This window comes from Thermobia domestica, chromosome 3, assembly GCF_964235325.1.
Source record: "Thermobia domestica chromosome 3, izTheDome1.hap1.1, whole genome shotgun sequence".
Lineage (NCBI taxonomy): Eukaryota > Metazoa > Arthropoda > Insecta > Zygentoma > Lepismatidae > Thermobia > Thermobia domestica.
The window spans coordinates 81,119,488-81,126,666 of NC_137456.1; positions in this window are offsets into that span (position 1 = coordinate 81,119,488).

Sequence of the window (7,179 nt, forward strand, 5' to 3'; positions counted from 1 at the left end):
GGATAATTCAGGGAAATCGATCATATCTAGTAAAAACCTAGAAATATCAGGGAAACTGAGTTCAATATATTTGTATATTTTGAATGTATTCAGTATGGAACAAAAGTTTATACTGAAAGCGATACTGATGTATAGAAGCAGTTCTTTAGAATTTCATCCTTGCAACCTCAGAATTGACTCCTACTCATTCTAAAACAATAAAGTATTTCGTAGATCTTGCCAAATTCTTGCTAATACCTTTTCTTCAAAAACTTCCATTTTGACTTTTGTGGTACATTCGATGTATTAGCATTTTGTGCAGGTTCATAAAATATTATTTTTCCCATATTGAGAAATGATCCGTGAAAATTAAACAACGAACTTAAAACAGCTAGACAATTCTGTCCTCCTCCAAAGCCAAAAAGTCGTATCTACAGTTTTCGCTAGAATTGAGTTAGTGACGTCAGCTAGGTCATATCAATGTAATACATCATCTGAAAAAGAAAGAACTCTGAATCTGCAAACTAGCGGAGCTATATGATATAAATTGTTTATCTGATATAGACGTTGTACCATAAGATGCTGGCTTATTAGTAAACAGTAAATAACGATTTACTCAAAAGCAGATTTTCTGTGGATACGACTTTTGGCTTTTCAAGGCAGAATTAAGCCTGTTCGCTGCTGTTTTAAGTTCATTGCTTAATTTTCATCTCTTTGCAGGTATATTAAATTTGAATTATAGATATATCTGGCCAAAGATCAGTGTTTAGATCCAGTATTACATCCTGAGTGGAGGCCTTGGTTGAAGGAGGTTAAAGTGGATGTGCATAGTGCATTTTGCGGGGTATGCTTTAAAAGTTTTTCATTGAGTTATATGGGAATATAGGCAATTAAAAGCCATGCAAAAGGACCAACACACAGCATTTACAGCAAGGATTGTAAGGTCTTCCATATACTGTCCAATTTGATAGAACTACTCTATAGCTGATTCACGTATTATATCTGAATCCGCGATATTTCGGTCTTCTACTGTACAATAAAATCTATATTTACCAATACTGCATCAAAATTTCCGTAGCCGTAAAACTATGAATGCCTTACAACCTCTATTTAGTTCAATATCAATGGAAATGAAAACAATGTTAGTTTGATAATACAAACATGGCTGCCAAATCATATTTGGTGTATAGTATTATATAGTTATATCAAAAGCAGACAGATTACAAATCTATTTATATCTGAAGATATCTTTTCCTGCTACCAGACGAAAAACAAATTGAATAAATAGCAGTTCTAGAAATAATCCCGGAGTAATAACATTCGTCAAAGTTAACAGGATTAAAATTAATGAAATATTGAAGTCTCGCCTTCGCGTAACTGGGGACTTCGCCCCCAGACTCTCACGTTTGTTCGGCCTATGACTTTGCACCTCATATTTGAGCGTTTGCTTGCTCTCTTCGTACTGCAAGAATATATATATATACGAGGGCTATCCAGAAAGTAGATTACGTTTTCGTCTGTGTCCGCTAGGGGCGGGGCTAGCGCGGCCATCTTGGGGTCAGAGCGTTGCGCAGCTCAGTCGGCATCTAGCCGTGCTAGTGAGAGGTTCGTGCTGTGCTCCGTTAAGATACTGTGACGGTTTGAAATGTCTGCGTTAATTGAAAATCCCGCGAGCTGCGAGGTGCGTGCAGTAATAAGGTTTCTGACAGCAAAAAACTGTAAACCGATAGAAATCTATCGGCAGCTGTGTGAAGTGTATGGGGACAACATTATCACTGAAGGTGGAGTGCGACAGTGGGTCATAAGATTTAAAAATGGCCGAACCAATGTTCACGACGAAGATCGAAGTGGGAGACCCAGCAAAGTGACTGCCGAACTTGTCGAAAAAGTCGATGTTAAAGTCCGTGAAAATCGAAAGTTCACAATAACGGAACTTTCTTTGAGTTTTCCACAAATTTCGCGAAGTTTGTTGCACGAAATCATCAGCGAAAAGCTTGGTTACCACAAGTCGCAGGCGGCAGAATTTTTCGACGAAGGAATTTCCAAGCTCGTACATCGCTACGATAAATGCCTTAATTTGAATGGTGACTATGTCGAAAAGTAGTATTTGTGTGTGGCTTTCATCTGTATATAATAAAATTTGTTTCCTATACTTTGTTGATTTTTTATTCCAAAACGTAATCTACTTTCTGGATAGCCCTCGTATATATATATATTTTTTTTTCGAAAAATTCAAACTAGTGGTGGTCACAAAAACCGGTTCGGTTTTTCACCGGATCCGGTTTTTTTCAAAACCAGTTCCGGTTTTTTTTCAAAATTTGATCTATTTCTGACCAGAATAGTGTTTCGTTGTTCTCCGGAAACCGATTCCGTTTCCACAGAAATAGTTTTGTGTGTTTTCCAAAAGTTTTCACCGAAACAAGCTTTGGTGAAAAACCGAACCAGTTTTAGAGAAAACCGAAATGTCGGTTTTCCTAGAAACCGGTTTTGCCCATCCCTAATTCAAACCCTTTCCCCCCTCCCCTTTAAATAAGCATTTCAATCAAAGTGAAATAATAAAAACCCATGTCGGCTCAAGTGCTGTGTTCAAAAAGTTTATTTCATTTGGTTCACCCGTTTTCCCTTGATGATGATACTGACGACCTCGACCTCATTTTTATATATTGGGGGAAAAAATAGAAATAGCTCCCTTTCTCTCGTTAAAAATAGAATTTCCGGAAATGCTGTGACGGAATTTCCGGATATGATATCTCTTAAGGAATTTCGAGATATCGCAATTTTATCATAACAACTGCAACCTCCGACCTTCTTTCTTCCCTTCTAAAGGAAGGGAAGATCAAAAGACGCTGAAATACATGCTTAATTATTTAAAATTAAAAAGCCTATTATATCGACTATTCCATTACAGTTACCGCCAATCATCTCTACGATATCCTTCGTCAGGCTTTTCTCTTCTTCACTGACGGTCGATGTTTGTGGTATCTTGTAGATGATAGCTAACTTTTTGACACAGTTTGCAAAGCCAACTCTTTTGACACAATGTAATACTATATTTGCAACATTAACAGAGTTTAAATTTGACTCCTGTTTCTCTCCGGAACCACTCGGAATAAATGAATGCCTATGTGCAGGTGTAGTGTGTTGTAAGCTAGTTATTTTTCAATGTTAGGTTTCACCGAAAATTGAACAATAATCGAGTTTTCAGCGCTTTTTTTCCTTGTTATCGGTCGATTGGGGTTTGTGTTTTGGGTTTGTTCGAAAGCTCATGACAAGCTTTTTCGATTGCAATTATCTAATTGAGCGCGTCCTGACCTACTACTCTTTCCAATTCCGGGTGAGGTAAACAAATTTTGACTTAATAGAAAGTAGTGCGTTCAATGCATACCTTAGCATATATATACAGTACATTAACATTTATATTCACATATTACTCATAAACTCTTCGGTGCATTCATTGACCGTGAGTATATATACACTCACGGTTAATATACACAGTTTTATGTTTTAACTTTACTACGTTACATGTGAATAGTATGGCTGTATGACAATGCAAATGATGATTTAGCACTAGAAGTCTTAGGAAGGTCTGTGTTGGGAGGGAAAGGAATATATTTTGCTTTTGCATGTTTCTTACTAATCCGAAAACAGAGCTTCAGTGCTATGCTACAATATTACTTCTGCACTTCGCTAATACAGCGAAACTTGCTCAATTTGGCGACTCATCGTTCCAGAGTAAATGACAACTTACTCAAACGGTCATTTTAACGAGTATTTAACAGTAGACGGCTACATTTAACTGGATCTTAATACGAGGTATAGCAAAAGTCCGGGCCATTATGTGTAAAGACATGACAAAATGGAAAGAGAGGGAACTTATTGGAAATAAGTAATTTATAATCTAAAATAGTGGTATTTTTCCCAATCGCAGCTCATTTGGGCTTCAGTCGCCCTGTTAAAAGAAAAATCAACGTTGCCTATTCACCTTTGGGCCCTCGCCATATTAACAATTCAGTATTGTTGGAAAACGGATTCGAGGTGTTTTGGATTTCCTCACGTAACAATGTGCATGTTCCCTGTAATGGAATGTTTGTGTGCTCTTGCGTTCCGTTCCTTCTGAAGTGTAAATGCTGCGTCTTCACTTAATATAGAGCACCTGACTAGTGTGGAGCCAAAAAATGGCGAGATTGGAAAAAATCTGCAATTTTTAAACTGAAAATCACCTATTTCCAACCACTTTCCTCTTTTCGTATCTTTAGTCATAACGGAGTTGGTCCATAGCGCCGGACTTTTGATACACACGGTATATGAGTGAATTACGTGTTCACAATTTAAAGAATACTCAATCACTAAAAAAAGAACTGCAAAAACAGAAAAATTTCAATTTCTACGCAGAACTGAAAAATTATTGACGATGACGATAGACACATACATCTAGTTGGTATTTATTAATAAACATAAAAAACTGATTCCACGCCTAATTTCAAAACTCGAAATATGTGTAGAAATGCATTTGGCATCTCAAGAACTGCAAGGTGTCAATACAGAATAACTTAAATAAAAAATGAATATTAGTCAATTAGGAAAATTAAAGAGACTTTCACGATCCAAATTCACAAGTAGTAAGTTTGTCGGTCTTAGAAGAAAACAACAATAAAAAAATATGCGACTTAACTGTATTTTGTTTACATAAATAAATAAATAATCTGTTCCCGAAAAACGAAAACTATTAACTATCATTGACAACAAACGACTTAATTTTTAGTGCTGTAGACACTCAATTTCTCGAATACTATGTATCACAATGAACCTTCAACCATCTCGATATGATATATCGACTGATATATTGTAAGATTCCGTACCCTCACACAGAGCAACCACATGCTTTTGCTACGAACACATGTGTTTACAACAAACAATAGCAGACGACGGAAGGAGACCACCAAGAAGACACCAACAGGATTCGGAAACCCCCCACTAAGAACGTCGACTTCCCCTCATGGGTCTTCCCTCTAAAAAGAAGACCTCAAGAAGACTCACGCACCAACACCTTCTTCTGGGGTCGCCATGGGCTATGGAAAATTCCTTTAAAACAATCTCCTGAGGCTGCTGTGAGCGAAGGAGTTATCCTCGATACTTGCCTATGAGCTAAAGACAATTGAACTTTTATTCCGAGACCACTTTCATGTGCCGAGGATCTTTATTTGAACTCTGAAAACATTTAGAGACTTACAAGAACTTTGTAAAAACTTTTATAATATTTTATTTTATATAATAAAAGCTGATGGGGTTAAATCCAAAGTCCTTTATTTAAAACTCTCCCAACAGAACATTGCAATATGTTTTATGTTTGTTCTACTTTAATTAATATATGTCATATTTTAGATAAACAAATTAAAATTTAAGAGTTAATGATAATTTTAGGATATATATCATCATTAACTATACTACGTAGTGTTGTCTTGCTAGTATCAGAGTGAAGAACGTAATGAGGGTATATTTGAATATGTTTCACCTAAATAAATGGCATGGTTTTTTTACAGCATCATTTTGTTTATCTCAATACGATCTATTGATTGGTATGCGTATTATCTTTGTACAATTTGTTTTCCTGTTAAACGCTAAGTTCAGTAAATTTCTTTGGAACGCGTAAGAAAACGTTTCGATTTTTTTTTTAACTTTTTGTCATTTTTCGATCACTGTAATGACATCGCACTTGAGAATTTGTCTGCAGCATTCCAAATCATACTGAGGTAATAGTTTAGGCCTTTTATAGATCATCAGAATTCATTGGATGGCCATTTCAAGTAAACTTAAAATTTGTGTGTTTCCTAATCGTAATTTCCACCTCAGATTACTTCAGTTTAAGAAAACGGAGGAGTAGGGGGGCTCATTTTACTATTTCAGAGAGCCTCTTTGTTCAAAATAATAAAAAACCACCCAAGAAAACCTTTTATTCTTCATTTAATGAATATGAACCACAAACATCATAAAATCATTGCACTTTTATTGTTCCCAGTGTTGCTAACTGTGACATCAAAATTAGCGAAACTTCGCTAACTTTAAAAGGCTGCAGTTAATCCATGAAGCATTGGTCGAGAATGGTATTTGGTGTGTTTATTATTCAGGTAAAGTTGAACCATCTGACAAAATTTCAGAATTTTAAAAGATGGTGTTTTCGAGAAAATGGCGCCCAAAAATGGCGATTTTTGAAAATTTTACAATTTCTCGAATTTTTTGCGACAAAACAGTTGAGCACAGAAGCGATACAAATTTTTTTTCGGAAAGCGGGTAACTAGGTCTTACCAACCGTGAAAACAGAATTTTAAAATTCGAACCGGAAGTGCTCGAAAAAAATTCGCAAACTTCGACTTTTCAGATAAATTGACGTTCATTTGTTAATTTATGTACAAAAAGATACGCATGCGCAAACCAAACTATAATAAAATATAGTTTATTTATATCCCTATGTACATACCACAACAAGAATTATAACTCTACCTGTCTCCATAGCCGAATGGTGAGGCTCCGAAATTGACCATTTTCCATGTCTTCTACAATTCATAAATTGTACTCCCCGTCTTTGATGGCCCATTACTTGGCGGGAAATTTTTTTTCGACAAAACAAAAAAATATGGGTCTCTTAAAAACATGTCTAGTTGCTATAAAAAAAGTTTCAACAATATCTGAGATGGTGATGGTACATGCTCTGCCTGAATTGAAATGGAAGGCACCGTACAGCAACCATGGAGTTTGCTCCCCCCCCTAGAAAATTTTCTTCGGGCGCCCCTGGATGTATAGAGCCTTAAAATTTATGTGAAAAACGTAGTATTTCACGGGCCCGTCAAGGTAGAAAAAAAACAAACTGGTCTATAAATTCGTCACTAAATAAAAATGAGCGGACACGTGTTTCACTGTTTTTGAAATTTTTCGTTTTTAAGGGAAGGGTGGACATTTTCTATAATGTCTTTCCTCACTTTGATCTGTTTGAAATGAATTTTGAAATACAGTCATGTCACTTTCATTAAAGAATATCGCAAGAGGGGTAGGGATTCAAAATTTCTGTTAAAGATAGAGTACCGGTGTGTAATGAGTTTTTTTTTATTACACTTTCTGAAGAAAAAAAAAATCGTATCCTACAGGAAGTTCAAATATTTTCCATAAATCTATTCTCGCGATGCGAATAACGGGCATTTCAGCTAG